Here is a 19,338-nt window from a genome sequence, read left to right on the forward strand (position 1 = left end):
GAAGCAGTAAATAAAAATGTTAAGTGCATCCCCAAGGAAAGTCTCTACACATTCCACAGCTATATGCTGAACGGTAACTTAAAAAAGTATGGTTATTCCGATTGAAAATGAATCTCTATTCAATAACCAAGCTTCCCAAACAGTTTATTAGATGTCTTTCTTCCATAAATAAGACTAACACTAGGATTTGTCAGAAGATCTACACAAGTTATCACCTTTATGTACGAACTTGGCTAAATCCACAGTGTCTGGAGTCTGTTCCTTGTAAAACTCAGGTCTAGAACATAACTCCTTTCTGTTATACTGTTGTGTGTCCTTCACTTAAGACTCCAGAACAGAGACCATAAACATGGCTAGTGCAACATAACAGTCACTGGAATTCCCTGAAAGAAAAATAAGTAATTTATTTTATAACATACTTATTTGGATGATTACTCACTGGTAATTAGTATTTCTACATTTTCTTTTTAAGGCAACCATTTTAAGTGACAACACATGGCAGGCTAGTAGAAAACAAGTGGAAACAAAGCCCTCTCTTTTGATCTCACAAAGTCATGCAGACAAAAGAAGGTACATCTGATTTGTTCCAATCTTTGAATGTTGCTGCTAAACTAGTTTTCCTTTGAAAAAGTAAATTTCAAGGCATGATAGTGCAAGGGACAAGGTTTTTGTTTATAGAACATTTATAGACTAATTGTGCTTGGTCTCTAATTTCCAAATTATTTTAAAGAACAGAAATGGCATTGATAAATTTATCTTTGCCTAAATTTACCAGTACATCATGAATTGCACCAGAATTCGGACAATTTGATTATCTTAATGACTTTGTTGTGAGCCTTGCACACTGCGTCTGCACGTGAGGACCCCGAATGGGCCCCTTGGAGGTTCCTCCAAAGTCTGTGCCCAAAAACTCTTGTCTTGGGGAGTCCAGGGGTCTGTAAAAGCAGTTCTTCCCCAAGAGGAAGTCCTCAAAAACTCTCTCAATTAGCAATTAAGAAAAACAGTGCTAACTGGAGAGTTTCTTGCATTCAGGTAAATCTGGGAGGTCTGAGCATTCCTGGAGCCCTCATCAGGATGTGTCAATGGGTCAAGAATCCCTTGAATGTGAGTATTCACTATTAGAGGACTCTGTAGGGTCAATCAAATTTTCAGAATCACTGTCGTCTGATTACTCTGCACTGTCTCCAGCTGCTCTGTGGGAAGGAGGGGGTCTGCTCCACTTTCAAGATATTTCAGTCCAGCACTGGTGGAGGCATAACTGGAGGAGTCCATGGCTTGAGGTCGAGGCATAAAGATGCTAGTTTCCATGTGAGAATGGCTCAGAGTACTTTCTTGATTATTTGGGTGAAGATCAGAATTAGGCGGAGGCGGGTCTGAGGGCTCTGCATCTCCAGCTGTACTTGGACCTTCTGCTGTGAACCCTGGATAGGGCATCTGAGGGCTGAAGGTGGGGTCCACACTTTCAGATGGCATCTGTCTGCTTAGTGTTGCCTGTGGCAATCATCTTTCTTGTTCCTTTTCATTCTTCCTCTGAGTGATTTGTCTTCTTAATTGATTCACTTCTGCCTGACAAGATTCAACAACTCACTCGCTCTTTTCTATGGCTGCACACACTGCTGGCACTTTCTCCTGAAGCGCATTATAAACCTGATAAATCGCCCTGATGTATTTCATTAGTCTGTCCTTGTCAAAAAAGTCAGTACCATGTTCTTTAATAACTTTGGCATAATTCTGAGAAGTATTTGGCACTGAAGATACCTTATACTCTTGCTGGCTAGTATTGCCTAGATTGGGAATAGTGAGGGATAGCCTTTAATTATACCTTCTATCTAAAGAGAACATATTCTAAAGCATGAGTGGAATTGTTGGCGTGGAGATAAAGCTGAAGGGGAGGAAGATGAGGTCGGCCACCCCGATGGTGCAGGTGAGCTGCTTATGGATCACTTGCTCTCTGTATGACATCTGCTGCTTTGTGTTTCACTGGAATCGGTATCACCCAATAACTTTCTTTCTCTGATCTTTAAGAATCCTGCCCAAGCTCTCTTCATTAACTTTGCTTGCATACTCATTAAAAACTAAAAAGTCTTGAACAAGGATGATGGTTATGGATTTCAATTACTTGCAGAAATTCTGTGTTGCTGACTTAGGAGTCATTGATGCTGAAGGTTTCCTCTTGCCTTACCTCTCCCAGCAAAAATCCTTCCTGAGAGGAATGGAAGAAGAGAGTTGCAGGTGGTCAGCGTTGCTGTTGGTGCTGTGGAAACACACAGCCCTGAAGGTGTAGCCTGAAATGGAAGCTGCCATGATTGAAATCTGATGCTGGTTTCTTAATGGCACTGAATACAGTTGCAGAAGACATTCCTGAGTGAATGAAGGAGAGCTACCATTTAAAAAAATTTGGCCTGTGAATAGTTTTAGTATTTTAAAAATTATAATATGCTAATAAGCTTGACATGGCATGAACAAATTTCTCAGGCCAAAAACTCAAGTGTGCAAACTTTCTAATTTCATAATATAAATATATAAGCTATTCAAATGTCTGATTAATTTTTATGATACTTTTGTTTATAACAATTCCCCATTCTACCTGCTGCTGCTACCTGGTGGTAGGTAAAACCTAATCAGTTTGGGACTTCCCTGGTGATCCAGTGGCTAAGACTCTGCTTCCACTGCAGGGAGCCCAGTTTAATCTCTGGTCAGGGAACTAGATCTCACATGCCACAATCAAGAGTTCTCATGCTGCAACTAAGACCCAGCAGGGCCAAGTAATTATTAAAAGAAGAAGAAGAAGAAACTTAACCTGTTTGAATAAATTGTTATAAATTCAGTCGGGGTTTTCTCAGTCATTTCAGATCCCCTGCTCGTGCTTAGTCACTCTGTCGTGTCTGACTCTGTAACCTCATGGACTGTAGTCTGCCAGGCTCCTCTGTCCATGTGATTTCCCCAGGCAAGAATATTGGAGGAGGTTGCCATTCCCTTCTCCAGGGCATCTTTCTGAACCAGGGATTGAACCCAGGTCTCTTGCATTGCAGGCAGATGGGGAAGCCTCATTTCAGTTCTAATCAATCAATTCAGGGCTTCTTTTCCTTTCCACTCTCTTTATCCACAGCTTTGCAGTAGTGCTGGTGGGAAGGATGGACTGTCTAGTTTTCACCCCTCGTGCTGCTGAAGTTCAAGTTCTTACTGATGTCTGGTTCTCAGCTTCAATTCCTGCTGGCTTCCACTGGGAAGCCTTTGATCCAGTCTGGTGTTCATGGGCTCCATGCAGGCCCTGTGAGCTCTGCCATCCCTCTTAACCACTTTGGAGCCTCTTCCAACTGCCCTCAAATCCCACTGAGGTCCTTCAGGAATCTGAAGCAGCCTAGGAATCCCATATAATTGATGAAATTCCTCCAAGTTCTGGAGAAAAGATAATTTCATAGAGACTTGCTTTTTCCTAAGGTCCTTGGGAAAGAGATGGGACCTAGACCCTGGAATTTATTACCCACCACCCACAGGCCACTAGCTACATTCTTCTCATATCCATTTTTTGTTTTTCAGCAATCATGCCATAAGAATTCCCTGCCAGTCCAGTGGTTGGGGACTTGGCCCTCTCACTGCTGAGGGCCTATTTTGCAGTGAAAAGGAAAAAAGAGGAATGAGTTTTTCTTTCCCTTTTCTGAGAACAAAGATAAACAGAACAGTAAACAGGCCTGAACATTCCTAGTTTTTACTTTGAAAGTGAAAATGTTAGTAGATCAGTCATGTCTGACTCTTTGCAACCCCCAGTAATTATAGCCTGCCAGGCTTTTCTGTCCATAGAATTCTCCAAGCAAGAATACTGGAGTGGGTAGCGATTCCCTTCTCCAGAGGATCTTCCTGGCCCAGGGATTGAACCTGGATCTCCCACATTGCAGGCAAATTTTTTTTTTACCATTTGAGCCACAGGGATGTTTTTACTTTGTTTCTTATTTGTGTGACTTCCCTGGTGGCTCAGATGGTAAAGCATCTGCCTACAATGTGGGAGACCTGGATTCAATCCCTAGGTTAGGAAGATCTCCTGGAAAAGGGAATGGCAACCCACTCCAGCATTCTTGCCTGGAAAACCCCATGGACGGAGAATCATGGTAGGCTACAGTCCATGGGGTCACTAAGAGTCAGACACAACTGAGCAACTTCACTTTCACTTTCTTATTTGTAGTCTGCAACTAAAATTTCTTTTCTGACCCCTAATTCTGCAGGAGCTACATTTCACACCTCTTATCCTTTGATTCTATGCTAATTACATCCTGTATCTGGTGCTTACCACTCTCTGCAAACCCACCCTTGTAGTTTTTTTCTTCTTGCAGATCAGAAAGAAGACCTCTGTAACAATGCACAGAAGACAATGGACCCAACTTCTGGGCCACCAGACTGCCAGAGGCTACCTGACACCAGCCTGTGACTATCTGGAAACAAGGCAAGAGGAAGAAGACAAGATCTTAACACCTTTGATCCTCATCACTGACCCCTGATTTCGAGCCTTCATCTTATATAAGCCCGTAAACTCCTCACTGGAGAAGGCAATGGCACCCCACTCCAGTACTCTTGCCTGGAAAATCCCATGGATAGAGGAGCCTGGTAGGCTGTAGTCCATGGGGTCTCTAAGAGTTGGACATGACTGAGCGACTTCCTTTCACTTTTCACTTTCTTGCATTGGAGAAGGAAATGGCAACCCACTCCAGTGTTCTTGCCTGGAGAATCCTAGGGACGGGGGAGCCTGGTGGTCTTCTGTCTATGGGGTCGCACAGAGTTGGATATGACTGAAGCGACTTACCAGCAGCAGCAGCAGACTCCTCACAGTGGGGTGGGCACAGTTCTTGAGGCATGAGCCTAGTGTTCCCCCTCCACCAGCTGAGAATTAAAGCCACCTATTTTTTTCAACTCTGTCTCTATTTTTATTTCTCTCTGGAGGGCAGAGAAAGCCAAGATTTTGACCGCCAACAAACACTAGGGCCCAGGTTCAATCCCTGACCAAGAAACTGAAATTCTATAAGATGGACAGCTTAAAAACAAACAAACAAAAAAACCTATCATGCCATAAAGCCTTCATTCTTACACTGAAACTTAAAAATTCCATGTCTAATAAGCAAAAGTTAGGCCTTTGGAATCACATCTACTTCCATTTCAATTTACATAATCTCTTTTGAAACTTCAAGGCTCAACATAAAGGTGTTTTTGGCTCCTTGCATTTCTAGGGTAATAGGCCTACTGCCTGACCGGAGGAGACGGGGCAAGAGAAGTAATCTATAGAATGGGGGGCTTCCCCCTTGGTCCAGTGGTCACGAGTTCACCTTGCAGTGCAGGGGACACTGGTTCCATCCTTGTCCTAGAAAGATCCCACATGCTGCGGGGCAACTAAGCCCGGGTGCGCGGAAACTACTGACCCCACGTGCCCTAGAGCCTGTGCTCTGTAGCAAGAGAGCTACCACAACGAGAAGCTCGGGCACTGCAACTAGAGAAAGCCTGTGCGCAGCAAGGAAAACCTAGTGCAGCCAAAAATATGGGGAAAAAAAAAGAACGGGAATGTGGGCAGATACAAGTGATAGCAAAATATAACCGTGCCATGTAGCTACTTCCCCCACCCACGTCAGCCTCCACATCACCCATGATACCCATTGCTCCCTCCAGGGCTGTGTTCATGTCCTTTCCTCTCTGAAACTCCATCTCCTGTTCCCACTTACCCACCCTGGAGGGTCCCACTAGATGCCTCCCTGCAACTCCAGCAGACCTTTCTTGTCTTTGCTGGCACTGATCTCCCTCCGCAGAGCCCTGGCGTACCTACCTGCTAGCTTCCCTTCAATATCATACTGTTCCCACACAATGTATAACCTCCCCAGACAAGGTAACAACACTTCAGGGACAGGCTTTGTTTCCGACAGCTTTACGACTTAATAGCATCCATAAAATGTGACTGGCAACTTGATGTATGGGTCTTCCAGAACTGCTTATTGAAGTGAACCAAACTTCTGCTGATGGGGCTTCCTTGGTGACTCAGATGGTAAAGAATCTGCCTGCAATACAGGAGATGTGGATTTGATTCCTGGGTCAGGAAGACTCCCCTGGAGAAGGGAATGGTTTCCCACTCCAGTATTCTTGCTTGGAGAATTCCACAGACAGAGGAGCCTGGTGGACTACAGTCCACGGACTCGCAGAGTTAGACACGACTGACTAACACTTTCACTTTTCACTTTCAAACTTCTGCTATGCATGCACACACATTCCTCTTGAACAACAAAACTAGGGACTTCCCTGGCAGTCCAGTGGTTAAGAATCTGTCTGCCAATGCAGGGGACATGGGTTCAATTCCTGGCCTGGAAAGATCCCACATGCTGTGGGGCAACTAAACCTGTACGATACAAGTACTGAGCTGGAGTATAGAGCCCACACACACCGCAATGAAGAGTAGCCCCAGCTCGCCACAAGTAGAGAAAGCCCACTCAAAGCAATGAAGACACAGTGCAGCCATAAACAAATAAATAAATAAAATGTAAAGGCTGAATAATAAAACCCTAAACTCCTTATTCCTCCAATAACCCTCTCCAAAGAAATCTTTTAAAAAAAGAAACAACAAAACTAACCATCACCAACAACTGCCGCTGATTACCTGAAACTTGATGCTAATGAGAAAAAAAAAAAGGCAGTAAGTTCTAGAGAGTAGACAACAGGAGAGGCAGAAGTCTGAGAAGGATGAGCACTGCAGAAAGGTAAGAATTTGAAAATTCCTCTATTTTGTGATGATGTTTTAGTAGCCAGGTGGGCACATCCTGGTTTAGGGCAGTAATGTCAGAGTAGGAGTTGATTTTGATCAGGGGTTGCAAAATGAGTTGTTCAGATTCTTTTATTATTGTTTAATGTTAATGAAGACAATAATCATTTATTGGGCAATTTATCCATTCCTTGCTCTACACTAAAAACTTTAGAACTACAATTTGTATAATCCCTCTGTGCATTTTTGTAGGGAGTCGGAGGCAACTCAGATATCCATGACCAGGGGAACAGATAAACAAAATGTGGCAGACATAATCTTTAGGTGTGCAACACATTAAATTTGCACTATATGTATTTTTTTAAAGTAAGTAAATTATTTTGTAGCAAAATATCACTTGTATAAATTGACTAGTTTGGGCAGTTCTCTGGTGACCTAGTGGTTAGGATTCTGGGCTTTCACTGCCATGGCCCAGATTCAATCCTTGGTCAGGGAACGGAGATCCCAATAGCTGTGTGGCATGGCCAAAGTAAAAAAAAAATTAAATGACTTTAAACCACAAATCTTGAAAAAAAGAAAAAGACTGTTTAGATTATTCTGGGTCCCTTGAGTTTCCATACACATTTTAGAGTAAGAAGAAAGCTGGAGTTTTGATAAGGACTGAGTTGAATCTCTGGATCAATTAGGGGGTATTGCCATCTTAATGGGCTTCCCTGGTGGCTCAGACAGTAAAGAATCTGCCTGCAATTCAGGAGACGTGGGTTCAATCACTGGATCAGGAAGATCCCCTGGAGAAGAAAATGGCAACCCAATCCAGCATTCTTGCCTGGGAAATCCCATGGGATAGAGGAGCCTGGCGGGCTACAGTCCCTCCCTGAGGTCTCAAAGGGTCGGACACGACTGAGTGACGAAGCGCAAGGGCACGGGCCATCTTAACAGTATTTTAGGTCTTCCAATCCATGGACATGGGGTCTTTCCATTTATTTAGGCCTTTCTTAATTTCTTTCAGAAATATTTTCTGATTTTTTAAAATAACTCTTGTGCTTCTTTAGCAACTGAACGAGTGTTTTATTATCTTTGATATTTTTATTAATTTTGTTTTTAGAGTATTCATTGCCAGTGTATCGAAATACAATTGATTTTTACATTTATTTTGTAACCTGCAACTTTGTACAAGTGTCATACTTTCTTGTATCATTATAAGTGTCCAACATTTTTATTGAAACCTGAACATTTTATATAATATATTGTCCCTACTCTGAATACTGATTATAACCAGCAATAATAATAAACAACAAGGCTTCCTTTTGTTGTTCTTTGCTTGTCTTTTTGTTTGTTCAATGACTTGACTAGACTGTTTCAGTGATGTCTATTTTCTCTGCAGAGAGCCTCTGATGTTAGTCTTCCCTTTGGGAGGGCATCTCCTTTGGGCGTACACACAGTCTACCTGGAAAGACAGTGGTTCTACCAAAGCCGTCTGTCTTTCCCTAGATCTCTCTGGTTATCACACCCAGCCCTTAGGTTCCACTAGTTTCTGGCTGATTATTCTATTATTTTTTTTTTTTTAATTTAAATTTATTTTTGGCTGCAATGGGCTTTTGCTGCTGTGCACAGGCTACTGCCTCATTGCGGTGAGCAGGGGCTGCTCTCTTGCTGCAGTGCACAGGCTTCTCATTGCTGTGGCCTCCCCTGCTGCAGGGGACAGGCTCTAGGGCTCAGTAATTGTGGCCCATGAGCTTAGCTGGCCCAAAGCATGTGAAATCTCCCCAGACCAGGGATGGAACGCGTGCTCCCTGCATTGGCAGGTGGATTCTTAACCACTGGACCACCAGGAAAGCACCTATCCTATTGTTTTTGACAGTGCCTGGGATAGAAATTGCTTTACATTCAGACTCTATTAAATTCAGTCAAGGGTCATTTCTGAGGCCAAGCTTTGAGTTTGTCCTGACCCCAGAGGACTCCTGTTAGTTATCTCTTTCCCTAGTTCTCTTTTGTTAGACAGTGAGCCTAGGGTTTAATTAGTTGACACGGTGGGGCTACTAGTCTCCTCTTTATTGCTTACCACCAAAATCTCCATTGTTGGGGATGTCCCTGGCAGTCCAGTTAAGACTTCACCTTCCACTGAAGGGTATGCACTGGTTGGACACGACTGAAGCGACTTAGCAGCAGCAGCAGGGAACTAAGATCCTACATACCTCACAGCCAAAAAAAACCCACCAAAACATAAAACAGAAGCAATATTGTAACAAATTCAATAAAGACTTAAAAAATGGCCTTCATCAAAAAAAATTATTTTTGATCTGCATTGTTTGCAGAGTGTCCTTAGTCATGAACTCCCCCCCACCCCCCACCCCCCACCCCCAGCCTCCCTTTCTGTTCCAAATAAAGTCACTTTCTGTGGGTAGAACCTTAAAGCTCTTTGTTCTTATCTGTATCTCTGAGCCACAGTTTGGGAGCTGGAGGCAAGGACAGTGGAGAGATTTTTTTAGAATGCCACACCTGCTTTATTATTAACAGGTGCCAGGGGCCAGCCCCGGTGGAGTCAGGGGTTTCGAAGCGGGGACGGCGTCGGCGAGGATCAGGAAACAATTGCTTACTTAAATGTTAATTAAAGATATAAAGAGTGGTTAAATAAGGATAGCTCAGTGAGAAAATTTAGTGGAGAAAAGAGGCTGAATAATTCAGCCAGAAGGTGAGAGAAAGAACGACATGGGGAGACCAAGCTTCGGGGAGACCAAGCTTCAATGAACAAGGCCTGCACTTTATTTTCCAAAGTAGTTTTTATACCTTAAGTTATGCATAGAGGATAATGGGGGAAGGGGTAGAGTCATGCAAGGACAGCAGTTCCTGATCCTAATCAAAGCCAGGCTTTCAAACTTATCATATGCAAAAGTTTAGGTGATTTACATCATCTTCTGACCAGGAAGCCTGTTAACATTTTAGGAAACTTATTTTTCTCTAAAGGTGATTATTCTAAAGTCAGGCACCAGCCTCCAAAAAGCATTGGATAAAGTTGCATTCCTATAGGGCAAAGGTGAGGTGGGCTCAATCAAGAAAAGAATTAACCCAAGGGTCCAAGGTTACAAACATTGAGGCTACTACTTACATCTCTATACACCAATTATATCAATCAATACACCGCCAAGGACACAGTAGGTAAGGGATATGGAGACTTAGCAGCAAACATTGGCCCAACAAGTGAAAAACCCTTCACCAATACAATTTCTAATCAACCTTTTAACTGCTCAAAGGAATCTGTATTTAGACAGTTTAGAACATCTCATGCCTCTCACAGTTGGGAGGCTCTGAACAATCACATGTGGCCGGAAAAACCTATTCAGGCAGGCTAGAGGACTTCCAAAGGAATTTGTAGGTTGAAACACTGTCACACGCAGGAATTATTAACTGGAGCTGTAAGTTATTTCTTTTTTCATAGAGAGGTAGCGGGGGACAGCCTCCCGTAAAGTCAGAGGTGTAGGTGAGAGCACAAAGCAGAAAGTAGGCAGACTCTGGTTTTGGGTGTAGATGCTCGAGAATTTCCAGGGGGACTCCTGAGGCTCGATCCCGCCTTTGCGTATGCTGAGCCTCCTTCCTCACAACCTTTGCCACGAGTGGAGCTCCTCACTGCCGGCTCCCGGCAAACAGGACACTTGGCAGGGGTGGTAGCCTCTGGTCTTCTTGGCTTGCTTCTCCTGGCGTGTAGAATCTTCACTACAAGCAGGCTGGAGTAAGGGTGATGGAGATCCCTGTATTCTCAGCTTGCTATTGTTGAATGGCTCCTCAGCCCCATGATTGAAGTTGCGTTGGAGGAGACAGTCTCTAGCCTCTTGATCGCACCTGCCTGAAATTTCCCTCTATCCATCTGCGACACGGAATTGAGTGGGGTGAGTAAAGCTGGAAGCCTGCCCCACTGACAATGATGCTATATAGTCGTTGGCTGGACAAGGGGGATGAGAGAATCCGGCTTCTATTTTTTAATTTTTTATTTTTAAGGGTCTTTCTTGCTGAGTGAGGGCTTTCTCTAGTTTGGTAAGCAGGGACTATTCTCCAGGACTGCTTGAAGTCTTCTCATCATTCTGGCTCCTCTTGTCACAGAGCCCGGGCTCTATGGTGTGATGGCTTCAGTAATTGTGGCCCATGGGCTCAGTACTTGCAGTGCATGGGTTCAGTTGCCCTGAGACATGTGGGATCTTCCTGAAGCAAGGATCGAACTGGTGTCCCTTGCATTTCAAAGTGGATTCTTAACCACTGGACCTGCAGGGAAGCCCAGGAACCTTCTTTTTGCTACACCCAGTTAATGTTACTTTCATCACCCAGAGCTGGAGGTGCATGCAGAGCATCATTCCAAATCTCACAGACTTTTGCTGTTCTACTGATATTCAGTGTATTTCCTTAAAGAAATATTTCTTCTTTTTTTTTTGGCCACACAGTGCTAGCATGTGGGATCTTAGTTCCCCCAACCAGGGATGGAACTTCAGAGTCTTAACAACTGGACTGCTGGGCAGGTCCCTAAATAAATGTTTCTATGTAATCCATTTAGAGTGACAAAAATGAAAATTTCTTTGCTGCTTTTCTGGACACACAGGTGAAGTTTTTCTAGGTTCCCTAACTGGATAGCCCTTAATATCACCTGGTTTTTAGTTTTGTGCGCGCTAAGTCGCTTCAGTTGTGTCTGACACTGTGAAACCCTATGAACTGCAGCCCGCCAGGCTCCTCTGTCTATGGGATTCTCTAGGCAAGAATACTGGATTGTTGCTGTGCTCTTCTCCAGGTTTTAGTTTTAGTCTCAGTTATCAGTCTCCACATCATAGAAGCCAAGAATGGCAACCTCACCTGAATGGTGACTTAAAGGTCATCACCAGCTCCCACAGCCTCTAAAGATTAGGCTCTGGCTTCCAGGTCCTTTATTATTTCTGACACTTGTGAATTTAACTTTGTCTTATTCAAGTTCAGCTACTAACTCATACATTGCTCTCCAGAATATCTGATTTTTTTTAAAAGGGCAACATGCCCTTTGAAAAACATCAGGGGACCAAATTTGTGCCACATTCTACATTAAGGAATGATGCCAGGGCAGAGAGCCCAGTCCATCTTGTTCTTCCAAAGATTACAGTCCACTGGGGAAGGGGGACAATTTAACTGCAAGAAGGAAGTGAGAAAACTGGCAAGACCTGACCAGAGATCCTCATACTGAGGAGTCCCAATATATTTCCAGACAGAAATAACATTTCAGATAGGTCAGGAAAGAACAAATCCTTTATTTATTTAATATTTTAATTTTATGGAGTGTTGTTGTTTTACTATGTTATGTGGGCTCCCCAGGTGGCTCAGTGGGTAAAGAATGCACCTGCAATGCAGGAGATGCAGGCAGACGTGATTTCGATTCCTAGGTCAAGAAGATCCCCTGGAGGAGGGCACGGGACCCCGCTCCAGTATTCTTGCCTGGAGAATCCCCATGGACAGAGGAGCCTGGTGGGCTACAGCCCATAGGGTGGCAAAGAGTCAGACACGACTGAAGTGGCTGAGCACACATTCTGTTGTGTTAGTTTCAGGCATATAGCAAAGTTATTTAGTTATGCATATACATATATTAATTCTCTTTTAGATTCTTTTCTCATACAGGTTATCGCAGAGTATTGGATAGAGTTCCCCGTGCTACACAGGAGGTCCTCATTGGTCGTCTATCTTATATAGAGCAGGGTGAATGCGGTCATCCCAAGCTCCTGATTTATCCCTCCAGCCTCCATGTTTCCCCTTTGGTAACCATTTGTTTTCAAACTGTATACACTCTGCTTCTGCTTTGTAAATGAGTTCGTTTATATCTTAAAAAAAAAAAAAAAAAAGATCCCAAATGTGAGTGATATCATATGATATTTGTCTGAGTAAATGAGTGAAAGTTAGTCACTCCGTTGAGTCTGACTCTTTGCGACCTCATGGACTGTAGCCCGACAGGCTCCTCTGTCCATGGAATTCTCCAGGCAAGAATACTGGAGTGGCTTGCCATTCCTTTCTCCAGGGGATCTTCCCGACCCAGGGACTGAACCCTTATTTCCTGCCTCTTGTGGATCTCCTGTATTGGCAAGAGGATTCTTTACCAATGAGACACTTGGGAATCCTGATAGTACACAGGGACTTATGGGAGGGACATCGAGAAAGAAGCGGATATGTGCGTATGTATGGCTGACTCATTTTGCTATGTAGTAGAAACTAACCCAACATTGTAAAGCAGCTATGATGCTGTTGATTAGTCAGTAAGTCATAACCGACGCTTTTGTGACCCCATGAACTGTAGCCCACCAGGCTCCTTTGCACCTGGGATTTCCCAGGCAAGAATATCAGAGTGGGTTGCCATTTCCTTCTCCAGGGGATCTTCCTGACCCTGGGATCTATTCGTGTCTCCTGCACTGGCAGGCAGATTCTTTACCACTGAGCCACCAGGGAAGCCCAAAGTAACTATACTGAAATAAAAATTATTTAATAAAAAAATAAGCTTATATCATAAATACTATATGCTAACGAAGACAGTCAGAGAAGGCAATGGCACCCCACTCCAGTACTCGTGCCTGGAAAATCCCATGGACGGAGCAGCCTGGAAGGCTGCAGTCCATGGGGTCGCTAAGAGTCGGACATGACTGAGCAACTTCACTTTCACTTTTCACTTTCATGCACTGGAGAAGGACATGGCAACCCACTCCAGTGTTCTTGCCTGGAGAATCCCAGGGATGGGGGAGCCTGGTGGGCTGCCGTCTATGGGGTTGCACAGGGTCGGACACGACTGAAGCGACTTAGCAGAGAGCAGAACAAAAGCAGGAGACAGGGACTTCCCTGGTGGGCCAGTGGTTAAGACTCTGAGCTTCAAGTGCAAGGGGCTTGGGTTCCATCCCTGGCTGTAGAACTAAGAACCTCTGTATCATGAGATGCAGCCAAACAAGCAAACAGAAAGAAAACCAGAAGACAACTTGAGTGACTACGGGTTCAACATGCCTTGCAATCAAGTTGGAAAATCAGCCAATGGCAGGATGAAGTTCTATGTTTGATTTCCAGCAATTTCAGCCCAGCAGCTCTAGGAGAAAGGGGTCAAGAAAGTCTTAAGGCATTTAGACAGCACTTGGGCTAAAAGTGTGAGTGCCTGAGCTCATCTTTTTCTTTCACCATTTTGTCTGATGACATTAGGAGCGACCAACCAAGGTCATTATATTCCTTAGTTTCTCCCCAAATGTTCAAATGTATTATCAACAGAGTCACATAGAACCCTGCTTGTTATTTTAAGTGATTGATTAGGCATATCTGCCAACAAAGGTCCATCTAGTCAAGGCTATGGTTTTTCCAGTGGTCATGTATGGGATGTGAGAGTTGGACTGTGAAGAAAGCTGAGCGCCGAAGAATTGATGCTTTTCAACTGTGGTGTTGGAGAAGACCCTTGAGAGTCCCTTGGACTGCAAGGAGATCCAACCAGTCCATTCTGAAGGAGATCAGCCCTGGGATTTCTTTGGAAGGAATGATGCTAAAGCTGAAACTCCAGTACTTTGGCCACCTCATGCAAAGAGTTGACTCATTGGAAAAGACTCTGATGCTGGGAGGGATTGGGGGCAGAGGAGAAGGGGACGACAGAGGATGAGATGGCTGGATGGCATCACCGACTCGATGGACGTGAGTCTGAGTGAACTCCAGGAGTTGATGATGGACAGGGAGGCCTGGCGTGCTGCAATTCATGGGGTCACAAAGAGTCAGACACAACTGAGTGACTGAACTGAACTGAACAGATGTTTTGCCTATCAGTGGTCTCTTTACAACTGGGAGGTCATTAGTGTCTTTTATTTCGGCCACACCACGCAGCTTGCAGGATCTTAGTTCCCCAACCAGGAATCAAACTTGTACCCCTGAAGCAGAATTCAAAGCCCTAGGTCTCATTTCAAATGCATTTCAAACCACTGAGGCTTGGTGACATTTAACTGCCAGCCAATGTCCTGTACTTTCCATCTGAGAGATAAACTTGAACAGCATGCTCTCAGGTTGAGGAATGATCAAGCACTGACCAGGTGAGGTTGATTCCTATCAGGTTGAAGGGGTGTTGGGGTCACCAGTTATTTAAGAAGCAAAATGACTTGGTCAGCCACAGGAGAGCAAGCTACCATGGCACTGCGTTTGGGGCTCTTTCTGATTTGGGCTGGCGTGTCTATGTTTCTACAACTGGACCCTGTGAATGGAGGTGAGAGAGGGGTGACAGGCTAGAAATGGTGAGAAAGACCCTGCCCCAGACATGGACTGATAATTAAGGTCATAATAATAATAATAATAGCAGTGACAAATCATCTCCCATTTCTTGAGTACGTCCCAAAGGACAGACATTATGAAGGGCTTCACATTTTATTTAATATCCAAGAAACTCGATGAAATTGAAACACAGATGAGTTTGACAGCAAAGCTAAAGGCCTTTTTGAGAGCTGCCTCATTCCTGAATCTCCATTGCACTGTCCCAGACACAGGCAACCTACTCCCAGGGTTGGTTATTTTGTTCAAATGAAGAGCTTTTGATGTTTGTAGAGTTGACTGTTTGAAATCTTGGGTTGGCCAAGAAGAAAGTCCACTTGGTTTTGCCATAACATCATATGGAAAAACCAGAACCAACTTTTGGGCCAACCCAGTCACAGGGACAGTGTGGTCTCAGGGCAGGTCCAATCAACAGTGCACTACAGCAGACTCTGACTTTGCAGTTGAATTCATGGATGTTCATAGGGGAGCAGTGAGAACGTGTCAGGGTCTCCCTCCCCTATTCTGCTTAGCTCCTGGTCTTCGAGTATCTTGTTCAGGTAAACAAGGACTTTAAAATAGAAAAGAAAATAAAAGTTAGAGATGCTAGGCAGGTCCTACTATAGATGATATTCTGGTCATGGCCCTGCTTTGTTTTGTTTTTGGTTTTTTTAGTTGTTCATGTTATTTTTTGTGTGTGTTTGTTTTTTAAAAATTGTAATTGGAGAATAAGTGCTTTACAGAGTTTATATATATATATATCCCTTCCCTCTTGCGACTCCTTCCAGCCCCACCCACCATCCTACTCCTCTAGGTTGAAAACACAGAGGGTGGGCTGGGCTACCTGCGTGATATAGCAGCTCCCCACTAGCTGTCTGTTTTACACAGGGTGGTGTAGATATGCCAGTGGTACTCTCTCAATTCATCCCACCTAAGCCCAACCCTGCTTTGTTCCTGCTCCTCCTCCGTCCATCTCCTCTGCTCCTGCTTTTCTTCCAGATGAGCAGCTGTCTGAGGACAACGTCATTCTTTCTAAAGAAAAGAAAGACCCTGCTTCTGGTGCAGAAACCAAAGGTAATCAACAGCGGAAGAGAATGACAACAAACCACAGTCCAGGGCAACGAATTCACATGTGCGGCAGCGGAACGGATGGGGATTCTCCAGAGATACTTTACAGGCAGGAGCTCATAGCACCCTTTCAGTCACGGGAGGAGGCAGCTGTGCACGTCCCCCAAGGGGGCGATCCCAGACAGCAGAACTATGTGTACGTGGCAGGGCTGGAATCTGAACCCGGAATCTAGGCTTCAGCGCTGGTGCCACATGCTGAAGTAGAAACTGTCCAAAGTCACATTTGTACACCAGTCCTTACAATTTGTATATTTTTAACATGTCAACTAGTCACTTTTCATTTGTATTTCTTTGTATTTACAGACAGGTGTATATATCCAAATGATTTTTTTTTTTCACTATCAAAAAACAGTAAAGTAGAAACTTCCCAAAATTAGAGAAGCCTTCCTAGTCCCTGAGGGAGGGACCACGCCACACTGACCTTGGCATCCCCGATGCTTAGCAGGGGCTCTGTACACAGCAGGCTTGGCGCTGATGGGCAGGCGTGAAATGAGATTTTGCCAGAGTTACCACAGACATCATGAAACCCTGAGTGCCAAAGAAGCGAACAATGTCTTTCTTCTTTCAGATAATAAATGTGTTTTCCCATTCATCTATGGAAACAAAAAGTATTTTGACTGCACATTGCATGGTTCCTTATTCCTGTGGTGTTCCCTCGATGCAGACTATACAGGAAGATGGAAATACTGTACTAAGAATGGTAAGCATGCAGCCTGTCCTCGTGTGAGAAGCACCTGGCTTCCCAGATGAAGGCGGAAAGTCCAAATTGCCTCCTAGAGGGAAGCCTCAGGCGTCTCCTGATCCAGCTCTCTGTGTTCCGTTCCTGTCCCTTTCTCTCTTTTTTGGGGGGAGGTGGGGAGGGCTCTGCTCAGTCTTTGTTGCTGGGCCCAGGTTTTCTCCAGTTGCAGCAAGTGGGGTCTCCTCTTTGCTGGTGTGTGGGTTTCTCACTGTGGTGGCTTCTCTTGTTGGGTAGCACAGGCTCTAGGCACAAGGGCTTCAGTCGTTGCAGCCCGTGGGTTCAGTAGTTGAGGTGCCCATACTTATTTCCTCCTCGGTGTGTGGAATCTTCCCAGACCAGAGGTGGAACCAGAGTCTCTTGCATGGCAAGGTATTCTTAACCACTGCACTACCAGGGAAGCCCCACTTTCTCTTGATAACACTAAAAATAATCCTCCTGCAATTAATACTTTCACCTATCCCTTCTATTTTTCCAGACTATGCCAAATGTGTCTTTCCCTTTATCTATGAAGGCAAGTCATATGACACTTGCATAATAATTGGGAGTACATTTATGAGCTATTGGTGCTCACTCTCTTCAAACTATGATGAGGATGGAGTTTGGAAGTATTGCTAGCAGTAAAAAGAGGTAAGAGTGTCCAGGGAGGATGGATAGAAACAGGGGTGAGCAGGGAAGAGGAAGGGCTGGGTAAGGAGGTGCAGTAAGATGCCAGAGCGAGGAAGGAAGAGGCAGGGGGAGAGAGGGGATGAAGGAGAAAGATGCAGGGCAAAGAGTGAGGAGCAGAGGTTCACAAGGAGAGCGATACAGACATGAGGATGAGGAAAGGGGGAAGGAGAGACGGAAACAGAGGAAGAGACAAGGGCGAAATGCGAGAGAAGTGGAGAGGCGAATCCAGAAGAGAGAGAGATTGCAAGATGACAAATGCAAGGAGGAGTATCTGGGGAGGATCAGTAGCAAGAGAAGACGGAAGGAAGGTGAGAAAGGGGCAGAGAGAGGACAACACAGTTTTAGGAGCAGGCCTGAGACAGTAGGAGCCAAGATGGGATGAACAGAAAGCAAAGGAGAAACAGATCTTTGCCCTCTGTGGGGCTGACTGGGAAACAAAACAGACTTCATTAACACAGACTCCAAAATTATGTTCAGTTACTGTCCAGTACCTCCACCCATGGCCACGGATGCAATCAAGCCTTCAAAACTTCAGTGGAGAAAATCAAGAACTCTCAAGCAAAGGTGATGCTCTGAGCGACAGAGGTGAAATTCTTTCCCTACATCTCTGCCTTGTGCCTGCTGGGCATGGGTCCAATCAATAAACACTTTCTCTGCAGGTGCGGTCTTTGTCCTACAAAGAAACCTGTGTATCAGATGGGAGGGTCTCAGTGTGCTCCGGTTAACCAGGCAGGATCTTGTTTTCCTTTCCCTTCCTTGGGGTCCCGATGGAACTTCAAAGCACATCACAATTGTCCCTCCTGGGGGTCTGATTGACAGCTGAAGACCTGGTGGTAAGGCCAGAAGTGGGATGGGAGGAGAGTCCCAGAGGATACCAAGGCCCCGTTCCTGTCGTAAGAGATCTTTCTTTTCCCAACTTAGCTGAAATGTTATTTCTTCCTGGAGTTATTCTCTGATTCCACAGTATAAGGAGTCCCATCATGTCTTCCCAGTTCATCCTTTCTCTCCTTACAATTAAACTGCCCATCTCTCCAAGGGGACTGTAATTGGGGTGGGCGAAGACAAGATGGATTGTGTTTGCCCTGGTTTCAGTCCTAAATGCAGAATTTAACACATATATAGGGATTTTAGACAAATATTTTTTCCATCACTAACAGGGCCTGATTGAAAGAAGGTTAAATTCACAGGTGTTAGAAATAATGAAGGGCCTGAAAAGGCCTGATCACTAAATTTTATCCTAAAAAATCACTCAGTACCTATCACAAAAACAGAAATACAGACCAATGGACTACGATAGAAAGTCCAGACACTAACCCATGCACCCACGGGTACTTTATATTTGACAAAGTGAAAGTGAAAGTGAAGTCATTCAGTCGTGTCCGACTCTGTGGGACCCCATGGACTGTAGCCCACCAGGCTCCTCCCTCCATGGGATTCTCCAGGCAAGAGTACTGGAGTGGGGTGCCATTGCCTTCTCCAATACTTGACAAAGGAGGCAAGAATAGACAATGAAGGATTAGTCTCTTCAGTGAGTGGTGCTGGGAAACTTTTACAGCAACATGTAAAAGAATGAAATTGGAACACTTCCTAACACCAGACACAAAGATAAACTCAAAATGGATTAAAGACCTAAATTTAAGACTGGAAACTTGAGAACTCTTAGAGGTAAACACAGGCAGAACACTCTCTGACATAAATCACAGCAAGATCCTCTATGATCCATTTCCTAGAGTCATGGAAATAAAAACAAAAATAAACAAATGGGACCTAATTAAACTTAAAAGCTTTTGCACAGCAAAGAAAACTGTAAAGAAGGCGAAAAGACAGC

General features: G+C 44.4%; 1 long non-coding RNA gene and 1 pseudogene across 1 annotated transcript; one reads left to right on the top strand and one right to left on the bottom strand.

The window, feature by feature from the left end:
- Positions 1-948: 948 nt before the first annotated feature.
- Positions 949-2,574, bottom strand: LOC133229872 (BRISC complex subunit Abraxas 2-like; annotated as a pseudogene).
- A 12,370-nt stretch (positions 2,575-14,944) lies between these two features.
- On the top strand, positions 14,945-18,168 carry LOC133230696 (uncharacterized). The gene is made up of 4 exons (XR_009730944.1): positions 14,945-16,051; positions 16,674-16,805; positions 17,320-17,471; positions 17,988-18,168. It is a non-coding gene; the product is annotated as an uncharacterized LOC133230696 (long non-coding RNA).
- The last annotated feature ends 1,170 nt before the right edge of the window (positions 18,169-19,338 follow it).

The sequence above is a fragment of the Bos javanicus genome, chromosome 18 (genome assembly GCF_032452875.1).
Source record: "Bos javanicus breed banteng chromosome 18, ARS-OSU_banteng_1.0, whole genome shotgun sequence".
Lineage (NCBI taxonomy): Eukaryota > Metazoa > Chordata > Mammalia > Artiodactyla > Bovidae > Bos > Bos javanicus.